At 42.5% G+C, this 14,407-nt stretch overlaps 1 long non-coding RNA gene across 1 annotated transcript in view; it reads right to left on the bottom strand.

Moving 5' to 3' along the window:
• The window catches only part of LOC121030381 (uncharacterized), a 30,040-nt gene that overhangs the window by 3,810 nt on the left and 11,823 nt on the right, over positions 1-14,407 (bottom strand). The window contains exon 2 of the long non-coding RNA XR_005790174.1: positions 7,545-7,692. This is a non-coding gene — a long non-coding RNA (uncharacterized LOC121030381). The remainder of the gene's footprint in view (positions 1-7,544; positions 7,693-14,407) is intronic.

The raw sequence follows: 14,407 nt of genomic DNA, 5'->3' as shown, positions 1-14,407 counted from the left end.
CCCAGCCAGCCACACGTCCTGTGCCCCACAGCTGCAGTTATATCCTCTGCCAACTTCTGGCTTGTACAAAATGGAGATTGGCAGTCTCTTCTGGCAGAACCAGTATGACATTTACCTGAAATAGCAATAAAAATGAATTTCAGCAGTGCTGGACACAGTGCAGGAGAGGCCAGGCCCCCAATGGTACTTCCAGCCCTGAGACTGTGGGCTGCTCCTGACTCACTCCTAAATGCCCCCAGCTTGCCTGCATCTACCCACTAGTGCCTGCTGCTGGGCTCTGTCTCAAGGGCTAGTGTTTCCAGGCCAGTCTATCTGGACCGTGGGTGTTTACCCTTCTGCATCCAGACTACTGCTGGACCTGCTTCTAACAGAGAAGTATCTCCAAAATCCAGGAGGTCACAGGTCAGCATTTTCATGACAGCCTCAGACTGCAGAGGAAAAGTACTGTCCTTTTATGGCCCATTCCTCAGGAAAGAAAAAGTTCACTAAGCTTCTATCAGTTCAGTGGGAGTAAAGCACACTTTTCTCCAGGGCTTTGCAATCAGGCACATACATCTTTGCATCCATTCTCAACTATTTATGACTGTGTGCTTCCCTGCCTGAGGCTGCCTTCTCATTGGCTGACTAAGCAAACACTATTTCAGAGCTGGTCTGTGGAGTAAATAGATAACGCAGTCAATGTGTGGGGAGTATGCTTTCTCCATGGCCCTCCCAGTGCAACAACAGCACCTGGATGCCAGGGTGGGGGTCTGCTTGGATAAGGGCCCCTCAGGACCTCCCCTCATTCTGCCCCAAAGGTCTAGGCTGCAGTGTGAGCCCATGCTCTACTTTCTGTGAGAATCAGAGCAGAAAAGGTGGACCCTCTAGAGAAAACAAAGCGAAGGAGAGAGATGGACAATGCCTGAGTCTGCTGCCAGGCCTGCTGGACCAATACCCAATTTAGTTCTGCCAGGCTGCAGCAGGGCTCCCTGATCTGCCCATGAGAAAATCAATCAACACAGACCAGGTCATTACAAAGACATGAGAGGAGGGAAGGGCCTCCAAGTCTGTTCCTTGTAAATCAGCATGTAGTTTTGTATCATTTCTTCTGACTGTAAATCTGTATTCATTGCAGGAAATTAGGAAATAGGGAAAGATGAAGAACAAATAAAAGCTATCCATAATTCTCCTTCCCAGAGAGAACCACTGTTATTAATTCAGTACATATTCATCTGCTCTAGATTTTTCAAAGGTGAGATATTGAATATTCAGTTTGGTGCCCTGCTTTTGTCAGTTAATATTTTATACTATCATTTCATTTTATTCTTTAAATATCCCCCAAAGCATGACCTCTAGTAGCCATGCAATGTCACACTGCATAGATATTTTTGCTAATTTCTCATTGCTAGATATTGGGTTGTTTCCAGGGTTTCACCATTACAAAGAGCAGTAATTACACTTCTTGGTCACAGATGGTTTCCATACCTCTAAGGCATCCTGAGGCAACTGTTGCAGACAGTAGCCAGCTGGTCCTCTTGAGCACACAGCCAGGCTGCGTCCCAGCCTCCTTACATATGAGAGTGCCAGTGCCTGTGCCTGAGCTCTGGCCACCCTCAAAAGGCTCCCACGCTCTTCCCTTTAGAAGTCAAGTATCCAAAATGGCAGAGGCTCTATCAGCCTATGTCCCTCAGTGACCATGGAAATGACCAAGGAAAAGTGCTGCCCTCAGATCTGTTCAATAGTCCAGGTGAGTCCCATGAACAAGAAATAAACTTTTGTTGTTTTAAGCCATTACTTGTTTGGATCTTCTGGAGAGTTTAGCTAAGCTACTCCGTGGTACTGCTGCCTTGACATCCATTTCATTTGGCTAAGCAGCCTGTGGGAAACATAAATTGACACTAGCCCCACATGCAAGTGCATGCCCTAGATAGTGGCCCATAGAGTCACAAGTTAGTTTCTGATAGGACTTACCGATGGTCCTTGTGATCAGTCTCCCACTCCTTCCAGGACTTTCCCTTTGTGCATCCCTTAGATAAGACACCTGTGGAGCTCACCAAAACTCCACTCTCTTTGTTTTGGATTAACCAACCCAGACTTAGCCTGGGAACCCCAAAGCACTCTACCCAAGGAATCTAACAAATGCATGAGTCACAGGTCCTATGGCTCTCCCTGCCTGCACTCCACCCTGATCTCCCTGCTTGGTGTCTTGAGGCCTGCCATGTCCTTGCTCTTGAACTTGTGAGTAATGAACTCTACTGAAATTTTTTCTGTGGTCTGTTTTTGAATTATGGCTCACCATCCAGCACCCTATGCTCCACTTAAAAGATGTTAATTTAAGACTAACATCGCAAACAGGATGGTAGAGGCATGCTTGCTATTGCCCAATGAGAATGCCTTTTAGCTGTGGATGGTGGTCTGGCTCTGCAGGCAGGTAATTCTATCTGGAGAGACAGATCCACCACTTGCTGGTATTCATTCACACTGCTTTTCTCAGCAATGTACTGCTTATGCAGAGTGCTGCCTCAAATTCCCATCCCAAAGTGAAAGCTGGGAAAGAAACAGCCAGAGTTCTCCCAAAGCTAGGGGTGTCACTCATTGAAGCTGGCTTGAGGTGCCCTGAATGTGTCTTCTAACTGCTAACATTCCACAGAAGATGAACTCCCCAGTGGGTATTAAATTTGGGGTGTGTTTCTCAACTCTAAACATGGACCTAGCTATCAACTGTTAGGAGAATTGGCTAGGATTTTTGAAAGGTCCTGTTGTGTTAGTTAACAGCCAGGACACACTAGTGGCAACCCCCACCCAAGGTGAGCTTCTGGGTAAAGGTGCCAGGCAATGCCCTTAGGGGGAGAGAGATACTCCACTATGTTTGTGTGTAGCACTGCAACTCCAAGTCCTAACCAATACATTAAGGGCACCCTCACTCGGGAAGATGTAGCTCCTCACAAAAGCAAGTGCAGCTGGAGCCCTCGGTCCCTCTGTTGCTGTGCACCTTGCTGCTGTTTCACCTCACCACCCAACACTATGGGATATCATGGTTCCTTACCCATGGCACGTGGGGGCACAAGATCTAATGGCCTGAGCACCCAGTGTCAAAGCCACCCAAAATGCCCAAGGGAGTTAGCAAGCTCCTCACTAAATGTAAAATGCCCACAGAAGTGGCCTGGGAACTGCTACTCAGCTCTGGGATATACCAATACACAAAGCACCAGTCCTGCTCATCATGGAATCTCCTTCTTAACCAGATATGTGCTCATCCCCTTTGGTCCACCAGACATCATAGATTCAGATTAAGATACCCGTTTCACCTCCCAGGCAGATCAGTTACAGTCTCTATAACGTGGAATCTTGAGGAATCTCCACCTAGTTTGCCAGCTCCAAGTGGCTGGACATCTAGAAAGGGACAATGGCCTATTCAAAGATGTGTTCCTCAAGCTTTTAAACAACAGGCAGTCCCCTACATGGACAGAAATTTTAGCCCAGTCTCCAATACTGCTTGATCCCTGGCCCTCAGGTCTCCATGCCCACTCCCCACCTGTTACCAGTCTTCTGCTAAGAACTCCCATCTAGTGCTTCAGGGAATCCCCACTCCTCTGACATCAGGAAGGACATCATACATATCTGTTCTTCCCATTGTCTCTCCATCTTCTACATGATGGCAACTTGAACAGGGGAAGATTATGCAGTCTGACCCCCTTAGGATAAAAATCCCAAGGGAAAACCCCTACTAAATTGTTTACAGATCATGATTCTACAGATTTGTTGGCCCAGATGATGATCCATAACCAGATATGAAACTAAGGCCACCAGCTTTGCCTCACTATTCAGGTGATAAATCCTGGCTAATTAAACCAGATTCATCACAGATTTTGCAGGAGATTGACATTATAGCTCCAGGACAAATAGCAGAAATGTGTGAATCTCACAGGAGAAGAGGCCCTTCACCAAGTGGATGTCAGTCACATTAGGAAATGAAACCCTGGGATCTGGTGGCTTCTATCAGCAGACCCAGGCCAAGCCCTACCCGACCACAGACAAAGAGGTAAAGAACCTCTTGCTCCAAAGCAGCCATACTGCCCTTGGTCAGCATCCAGATTTTTTGCCCCAAAGGATGCCCCTGCAAGCTACCCAAATGTAAATCCTCCCCTTGGTTGTGACTATTACTCTTACTGTGCACAGCCTGGATAATAGGGTTGCTAGTAGACCCCCTGTCTCAGGAGATGTACGGGAACAAACCAGCCAGGTACACAACTGCACTGCAGGATTGCTAAGTGCTGGTGCTGGCAGGTTCTGTTAGAAGAGCTTTGACCAGCATGCCACCAGGCATGGATTCTGACCCATAGATCACCTCCTTCTACATTAAATGATACCAATGGAAGCAATGCTTAAAAGAGTCACTCCCTCTTTATCCATGGCCCTCTCAATGTAACCAAATCCTATCCACCCACCTGGTGGGTTTGTGCTCTAATGACCTTACAATAGTTTTAATGGCGCCATCTCTGGATTATAAAAGTGCCATCCATAAAATGTCCCTACAATGAGACTATTCATGTGCCTAGGATTCATATGCATTGTGGATGGGGTCCCCTCAAAGCTTGGTCACAGATATCATGAAATCTTTGCAAGGTACACTCCTGATGATCTGACAAAGCCCACTGAAGTCTCCTCACCTAGCAGTAGAGCCCACACTTGTAGTTCCATCCTGAGCCAGCCTCTAGCACAAATACTCAGAATGTAACACTGGCAGCCACTCCTACCCTTCATGAATCTCCATCTGGGAAGGCCACTTCTCACCAGGCTGGCCTCTGTCATCCCTAAGTATACCAACACTTCAGAGACAATGACCCAGCCCAAGAGCTCACAGTTGGAGATGACAGTGAAAGGGTCTCTCCTTTCTGCTCTGGATGCCTGTGCTTGGCTTCTTCTCTGGATGCATGAATCTTCCTCAGTTTTACAGATAGTTGTTTTTCTGGGCAGGATGTCTGCTCCACCTGTGTTCATCATCTTTAGCCAACACTCTTCTCTGGCATCCTCTTGGGCAGAAGTAAACCAATGCTGCATCAGTGCTACACATCAGGAGTTTCTCACTTAAACTCTCACATACATGGCCCACAAAGACCAGCCAGGCACCCCTGAACCAGTGCTGGCTTTACTGCGATGCTGTGGGAAACAGAGTGAAGCACCCCTGCAAGCCCCAAATCCTTCCCAAACCAGCCCTATTACTGGAGTGCACTGGGCAACTTGTGGTGGGAGATCATTCAGCACTCCATTGTCTTCACCAGACACTGGGGATTCTGGGGTTTCTCAGAGGTTTGCCTCTACATGCATCAACCCATCCCTGTTTCTCCACTGGTGTTTGGGAGGCATTTAGACAGATTTCCAGGTCTGTGGCTGGCTGCTACAGAATCAGTATTCCAGTAATTGTATTAACCTTTAATGTGCTGAGCCACTTTTGTCCTTTTATTCTGGTTATTGCTACCCTATCCATGCTTTCTGTCAGGTGGAGAAGGAATTGTATTGACTCACACAACTTTGGCTAAGAAACCTTTGGAAAGAAGATGAGGGGACAAAGAAAGACTCTTCCTTAAAACTTCCACGTGCCCTGTAGATTCTGGGGAAGGACACATGAAGTAAGTGTGTAAGGAAGCATACTGTATGCACTATGAGCCTCAAGGCTTCACTCCCTCAGACCCAGCCTCAGCATATCATGCTCCTCTACTCCACAGTTCTGGGTGCTGGCCATGGGACTTGCTTTGACAAATGGGATGCTAACAGGTGCAACACTCATGCTAATGCAGTTGGATACCCTCTTGCACTGCTAGTGCTTGGGTCTCATCTGCCTCCCAGCCTCGAAGCACAGCCATCCCAGCCACCCACAGACATGAATGTAAGACATAGATTCTAGTGACCATAAGACATGGAGATGCCATAAACCTGTATTATAGTGCATGCGCTGACTGATAGAGATTTTTCTCCAGGCCCCCATTTTTTCTATGATATGAACTACACTTCATGTTCTAAGGGTGGTGACCACAAGTCCCCACATGGCCTTAGGGTTCCCAGGCCAGCTGTGGCCTCAGAAATCCCCACATCTCCTAATGGTTGGAGGTGTGATACAGTATTCCCTGGAAGAAACCTATCAACCAGATCAATTTTTTTCCAGTAATTTTTAAAAATTATTTTTAATACGTAAAATTTAATGTGTAAGATGTTATTCCCAATATCAACATAAAAAAGTTTAGAGATACAAAAGCCTTATAGTGAAAATATCCCCTCCCTCCCTCCCCCACACCAGGTCCTGGGCCTCTGTCCAGACATAGGCTGTGCATATACCTGCCCAGATTTAACTCCACTGTGACAAATAGCACTCTCTCCCTATCTCATAGTTTTCACTTTGGAAATCAATGCACATCAGCAGTTAGGGTGCCTCCTCACACTTTTAGTTAGCTGCATCATATTCTGTACCTGAATATATCAGAATATATTTAATGGTGCCTTGTGATAGACAGTGAGGTGTCCAAATGTAATGCAACTGCTAACAATATTGCAGTGCATGACCTGAGACAAATGCCACTCCTATGAGTGATTGTATGGCTGCAAAATAATTTCTGTGTACTTTCTACCTTGACAGATACTGACAGAGTGCCTTCCATAGACACTGGATCAATTCCATACTCCCTTCACCAATGTATGAGAGTATCCATTGACCCACAACCTTGCTAACAAGAATCATGTTCCTTGACCACCTAGTAGCTGGAAATGGTAACTCATTGGACCTTTAATTGTATTTCTCTCATTAGAAGTGAGAAGTGAGGTTGAACTTCCATTGGTGGTTGATGGCTTAAGAGATATATGCTTTTGCTTTCCGGCAAAGCTTTTTTCTGTGTCCTTATGGCCTTTGGCAGTTTTCTATAGGTAATTGTAGGAAACCTTCTAGTAAGGACATGAGCACTTTTTATGTAAATATCTACCCTAGTCTGTGTTTGCCTCTTGACTGCGTATATATTTCTAGTTTTCGGTGTGGAACTTTTTTTAACTGTCTTATAGTTGAATCTATCACTTTTCATTTATGGTTTTGCGGTTTTCATGCTGGGAAACGCTTTCCCTAAAATAAGATTACAAAAAAAATTTTTTTAATCTCAAGTTTTTTCTAGTTATCTTTATGGTTTTATATTTTAGTTTTAAAGCCTTCGTCTGTCCAAAATTTAGTCTGGTGTAAGGTAGGAGGCAGATAAATTCTCTTTTCCCCCAGATATCTAGACAGTTATGCCGACTCATTTCTTAAATGGTCCTATTTTTCTCACTGATTTGCATTGCTCTCCTCATCCAATATCAGCTTCCCATTTCAACCTAATTCTGTCTCTGGAATCCAGCTGAAACAGGAAACATCTCTCCTGACTGGTTCCACCAAAAAAAGAGTGATTTAGTCTACTCTGGGAGATAAAACCGTGCTTCACATTTGGCTAAGACTGCATTCTCCCCGGAACCTATCAGAGTTCAGTGGGGAAATGGACAATTCATCAGAAACTTATGAGTGCTACTGACTGTACCCACCTGACACCCACCTGAAAGCTGGGCTTAGCAGGGCTCCAGTGGCAGAGTGAGCAGTGGGCAGATGATGAACAGCATAGGCTTTGAGGCAAAGAGGCCAAGACCAGGGTGTGAGACCAAAGAAGACATTTGTGTAAATACAGTTAGAAATAAAATTTTTCACTGTAAGAGAAAAAAGATGCAAATATAAAGTAAACTAATCTTCAATGTAAAATTGGAATTTTAAATATTAATACAAGTTCATGATTTAAAAAATAAGTCTCCTACCTCTAGCCACTGAAAAGGCCTAGAAACTGATATCCTAGCGGTAATGATCACACCCAGAGTGCAGTTTTTGGTTTCCAAATACCCCCTCACCAACAGAAACCAGGGCTCCTTGGAGAAATGACCAGTTCTGGTGCAGGGACAGGGAAAGGACAGGTGAAGCTGGGATGCTTTGTTAGGCCAAAACGAAAGAAATGCTTCAGTCAAAAGGACTCAGAAGGCACCTTGAAGGGGCTTCTGCTGGATAAATTTGGAAAAACGTAAGCATCAAACAGACTAATGATTATAAGGTATTATAAAGCAAATAATAACTAAAAATGTGAATCCATAATGTGAGGGGGATGAGGGAGAGAAAGATGCAGTGGGTAGAGATAAATTGTCAAATACTCAGGCAAAAATAATATTATGACAAAGTGTTAACAATTGTTGAAGCCAGGTGGTGGGTAGACAGATGTTCATTGCAATCTTCCTTTTACATTTCTGTACACTTGAGAATATTCGTTCTAAAAAGTGGAGGAAAACAAAAGCTCCCAGGTGGTCCCAATGTACAGCTGCATCCTGCACTTGAGGGAAAGAGCAGGTGGGTTTCCACCAATGAGTGAAAGCGGTAGTCCCGAGGCAAGTGTGAGAGTGAGAGGAGTGTTTTTGTGTGTTTGTGAGTATGTGGGTGAGTGATTTTGTGAGTTTGTATGTGACTGTTAATACGTGAGTGTGTAAGAGGTTTTGTTCCTGTGTGCATCACTGTGTAAGTATGTGTGAGTCTATGTGTGAGGATATATGTGAGTGGGGTGTTGTTTGTGTGTGTGAGTGTATGAAAGTGACTAGTGAGTCTGTGAGAATATGAGATTGTGACAATGTGTGGTGTGAGTGGGGTATTGTTTGTACATATGAGTATGTGATTGTGTATGTGAGTCAATGTGTATATGTGTATCACTGTGATTTTTGTATATGTGAATGAGAGTGTGTGTACGTGGGAGTGTGTAAAGATGAATGAATATGTGTGTGAGAGTCTGGGTGAGTGTGTACACATGGGAGTGCATGCATGACTGTGAGGGTGTGTGTGCATGAGTGTGTATGTGTAAGAGTGTGGGTGTGTGTACACAGGAGAGTGTGTGTGTGTGTGTGTGTGTGCATGTGCCAGGAGCTGGGACAGCACTGTCTGTTTCTGTGAGGATTTCAGCATCAGGGGAACACTCTGGCCCTGGGAAGCAGCTGCTGGGGGGAGTACAGTAGGCCCCCTTCACGTACACCCTGCTCCAGAAAGCCCTTCCCTGCATGCACAGTCTCTCTGTGCCCTTCCCCTCTTCACTCCTCCACTCTCCCTCCATAGCCTCCCTCGCACTCACACCCCCAGAGTTACACCAGGCCCCACGACATCACCTCTCACTTCCAGTCCAGGCTCTCTGGGAGCTGCCTCTTTCCTTCCTTCCAGGCCAAGATGACTAAAAGCAGACTCTGACCAAGTCCAGAGAGCCTGTGCATGGACCTGCTTTACAGGCCAGACATGCCCAGGGCCTATATCCCCAGCAAAAGGCCTCCTCCAGCTTCTCCTGAGCCTCCCACTCTTCTTTCCTCCCCCAGCTTCCAACTGGAGCCAATGATTTTCTAACTTAGCAGCAACAAGACCACCCAGCTTTTGAGCTCTTTCCCATGTGCTGCTGACATGCCTCGCACTGAAAGGCAGGCTAGCCACTCTGTAAAACAGTATAGATGTTACTCAAAAAATCAAAAATAGAACTACCCTACAACCCAGCAATTGTACTACTAGGTATTTACACAAAGGATACAAAAATGCTGGTTCAAAGGGACACACACACCCCAATGTTTATAACAGCACTAACAACAATAGCCAAATTATGGAAAGAGCCCAAAAGTCCATCAACTGATGAACAGATAAAGAAGACGTGGTATATATATATATATATATATATATACACACACATATATATATGAATATTATATGGAACATATATAATTATATGGAATATTACTCAGCAGTCAAAAAGAATGAAACCTAGCCATTTGCAACAACTTGGATGGAAGTAGGGTGTATTATGCTATGCGAACTAAGTCAGAGAAAGATAAATATCATGATTTCACTCATATGTGGAATTTAAGAAACATAACAGACGAACATAGGGGAAGAGAAGGAAAAATAAGATAAAAACAGAGAAGCAAACCATAAAGGATTCTTAAATACAGAGAACTGAGGGTTGCTGCAGGGAAGTTGGGTGGGGAGATGGGCAAAACAGGTGATGGGCATTAAGGAGGGCACTTGTTGGGATGGGGACTGGGTGTTATATGTAAATGATGAGTCCCTGGGTTCTACTCCTGAACCAATAATACACTGTAGGTTAACAACCCTGAATTTTAAAAAATAAATTAAAAATTAAAAAGGCCGGCTGGGTTCACTTTGAATTTACTGGAGCTGTGTCTAGGGGGAAAATGCTGGGTCATTTCCAAGATGAGGTCATGACAGGTGATAGAGTCCACCTGGGACACCCCTATGAGAGCCCAGGTGCCATGTTTTGGGTGGGTTTTTTTTTGTTTTTGTTTTTAGGGTTTTTTTGTTTTTAGGTTTTTACTTTAATTACATTTTGTTAACATACAGTGTTATATTAGTTCCAGGTGTACAATATAATGATTCAGCACTTCCATATATCACCCAGTGCTCATCACAAATGCACTCCTTAATCCCCATTACTTATTTCACCCATTCCCCCACCCACCTCTCCTCTGGTAACCAACAGTTTGTTCTCTATAGTTAAGAGTCTGTTTCTTGGTTTCTCTCTCTCTGTCTCTGTCTCTGTCTCTCTCTCTCTCTCTCTTTACCTTTGTTCATTTGTTTTGTTTCTTGAATTACACATATGAGTGGAAATCATATGGCCTTTGTCTTTCTCTGACAGACTTATTTCACTTATCATTATACTCCCTAGATCCATCCACATCATTGCAAATGGCAAGACTTCATTCTTTTTTATGGCTCAGTAATATTCCTCTTCTTTATCAATTCATCAGTTGATGGACACTTTCTGCTTCCATAATTTGTCTATTGTAAATAATACTGCTATAAACATTGAAGTACGTGTATTCCCTTGAATTAGTGTTTTTGTAACTTTGGATAAATACTTAGAAGTGTGACTGTGGGATCATACAGAAGTTCTACTTTAATTTTTTGAGGAAACTCCATACTGTTTTCCAGAGTAGCTTCACCAGTTTGCATTCCTTCCAACAGTGTAAGAGGGTTCCCCTTTTCTCCACATCCTAATACCTGTTGTGTCTTGTGTTGTTGATTTTAGTCATTCTGACAGGTATGGGTTGATATCTCATTGTAATTTTGATTTGCATTTCCCTGATCGTGAGTCATGATGAACATCTTTTCATGTATGATGGCCATCTGGATATTTTCTTTGGAAAATGTCTGTTCTGCCCATTTTTTTTAAAGATTTTATATTTAAGTAATCTCTACAACCAATGTGGGGCTCAGACTCACATCCTGAGATCAAGAGTTGCATGCTCTACCAACTGAGCCAGCCAGGTAACACTGCGCACCATTTTTTTAATTGGAGTATTTGTTTTCTGGGTGTTGAGATTTATAAGTTCTTTATATATTTTAGATACTAATCCTTTATCAGATATGTCATTTGCAAATATCTTCTCCCTTTCTGTAGGCTGCCTTTTAGTTTCGTTGATTATTTCCTTCACTGTGCAGAATCTTTTTATGTTGATGAAGTCTCAATAGTTTATTTTTGCTTTTATTTCCCTTGCCTCAAGAGACATACTTAGAAAAAGTTGCTAGCTGATGTTAAAGAGCTTACTGTATGTGTTCTTCTCTAGGGTTTTGATGGTTTCAGGTCTCACGTTTAGGTCTTTCATCCAGTTTGAATTTATTTTTGTGTATGGTGTAGTGGTCTAGTTTCATTCTTCTGCATGTTGCTGTCCAGATCTCCCAGCACCATTTGCTAAAGAGACTGTCTTTCTTCCATTGGATACTCTCCTGCTTTGTCAAAGATTAGTTGGCCATATATTTGTCAGCCCAATTCTGCATTCTCTATTCTATTCCATTGGTCTATGTGTCTGTTTATGTGCCAATACCATATTGTCTTGATGACTACAGCTTTGTAGTGGAGGCTAAAATCTAGGATTCTGATCCCTCCTGCTTTGGCTTTCTTTTTTAACATTACTTTTGCTATTTGGACTCTTTTCTGGTTCCATACAAATTTTAGGATTCTTTGTTCTAGCTTTGAGAAGAATGCCAGTGCAATTTTGATTGGGATTGCATCGAATGTGTAGATTGCTTTGGATAGTATTGACACTTTAACAATATTTATTCTTCCAATCCATGAGCATGGAATGTTTTTCCATTTCTTTGTGTCTTCTTCAATTTCCTTCAAAAGCTTTCTATAGTTTTCAGCATACAGATCTTTTACATTTTTGGTTAGGTTTGTTCCTAATATTTTATGGCTCTTGGTGCAATTGCAAATGGGATCGATTTCTTGATTTCTCCTTCTGTTGCTTCATTATTGGTGTATAGAAATGCAACTGATTTCTATACATTGATTTTGTACCCTGCAGCTCTGCTTAATTCATGTATCAGTTCTAACAGCTTTTTGGTGGAGTCTTTCGGGTTTTCCATGTAGAGTATCATGTCATCTGTGAAAAGTGAAAGTTTGACTTTTTCTTTGCTAATTTTTATGCCTTTTATTTCATTTGTCGTCTGATCGCTGATGCTAGGACTTCCAACACTATGTTAAACAACAGTGGTGAGAGTGGACATCCCTGTTGTTTCCTGATCTCGGGGGAAAGATCTGTTTTTCCCCCATTGAGGATAAGATTAGCTGTGGGCTTTTCATATATGGCTTTTATGATGTTTAGGTATGTTCCTTCTAGCCCAACTTTCTTGAGGGTTTTTATTAAGGGGAGGCTGTATTTTGTCAAATGCTTTTTCTGCATGTATTGACAGGATCATATGGTTCTTATCCTTTCTTTTATGGATGTGATGTATCACATTGATTGATTTGCAAATATTGAACCAGCCCTGCACCCCAAGAATGAATCCCACTTGAACATGGTGAATAATTCTTTTTATATGCTGTTGAATTCAATTTGCTAGTATCTTGTTCAGAATTTTTGCAACCCTGTTCATCAGGGATATTGGCCTGTAATTCTCCCTTTTTGTAGCATCTCTGTCTGGTTTGTGAATCAAGGTAATGCTGGCCTCATAGAATAAGTCTGGAAGTTTTCCTTCCCTTTCTATTTTTTGGAACAGCTTAAGAAGGATAGGTATTAACTCTGCTTTAAGTGTCTGGTAGAATTCCCCTGGGAAGCCATCTGGCCCAGGACTCTTATTTGTTGGGAGATTTTTGATAACTGATTCAATTTCTTCACTAATTATGGGTCTGTTCAAACTTTCTATTTCTTCCTGTTTGAGTTTTGGTAGTGTGTGGGTGTCTAGGAATTTGTCCATTTCCTTCAGGTTTTCCAGTTTGTTGTCATATAATTTTTCATAGTATTCTATGATAATCGTTTGTATTTCTGAGGGATTAGTTGTGATAAATCCATTTTCATTATTGGTTTTATCAATTTGGGTCCTCTCTTTTCTTTTTGAGAAGTCTGGCTAGACGTTTATCAATTTTATTTATTTTTTCAAAAAAACCATCTCTTAGTTTCATTGATCGTTCTACTGGGTTTTTTTATTCTATATTATTTCTGATCTAATCTTTATTATTGCTCTTCCTCTGCTTACCTTGGGGTTTCTTTGCTGTTCTGCTTCTAGTTCCTTTAAGTGTGCTATTAGATTTTGTATTTGGGATGCCTTGCTGCATCCCAAAGTGTTTAGACTGTTGTGGTTTCATTCTCATTGTTTCCATATATTTTTTCTTTAATTGTCTGGCTGACCCATTCATTATTTAGTAGGATGTTCTGTAACCTCCATGCATTTGGAGGTTTTCCAAACTTTTTCCTGTGGTTTATGTCAACTTTCACAGCATGGTGATCGGAAAATGTGTGCTGCATGATCTCAATTCTTTTATATTTATTGAGGGCTGTTTTGTGACCCAGTATGTGATCTGTCTTGGAGAATGTTCCATGTGCACTCTAGAAGAATATGTATTCTGCTGCTTAAGGATGAAAAGATCTGACTATATCTGTCAAGTCCATCTGGTCCAGTGTATCATTCAGGGCCATTGTTTCTTTATTGATTTTCTGTCTAGATGATCTGCCCATTGTTGTAAGTGGAGTATTAAAGTCCCCTGCAAGTACCGCATTCTTATCAAAAAGATTGCTTATGTTTGTGATTGTTTTATGTATTTGGGTGCTCCTGAATTGGGTACATAAACATTTATAACTGTTAGCTCCTCTTGATAAATAGATCCCATAATTATGATATAATGCCCTACTTCATCTCTTTTTACAACCTTTAGTTTAATGCCTAGTTTGATATAAGTATGGCTACTCCAGCTTGCTTTTGACTTCCAGTAGCATGATAGATGGTTCTCCATCCCCTCATTTTCATTCTGAAAGCATCCTCAAGTCTAAAATAGGTCTCTTATAGACAGCAAATAGATGGGTCTTGTTTTTCATCCATTCTGATATCCTATGTCTTTTGATTGGA

The sequence above is a fragment of the Herpailurus yagouaroundi genome, unplaced genomic scaffold (genome assembly GCF_014898765.1).
Source record: "Herpailurus yagouaroundi ecotype Mexico unplaced genomic scaffold, PumYag 140, whole genome shotgun sequence".
Lineage (NCBI taxonomy): Eukaryota > Metazoa > Chordata > Mammalia > Carnivora > Felidae > Herpailurus > Herpailurus yagouaroundi.
Note: the sequence above shows the minus strand (reverse complement) of the source record. Positions and strands in the feature narration are given on the sequence as shown.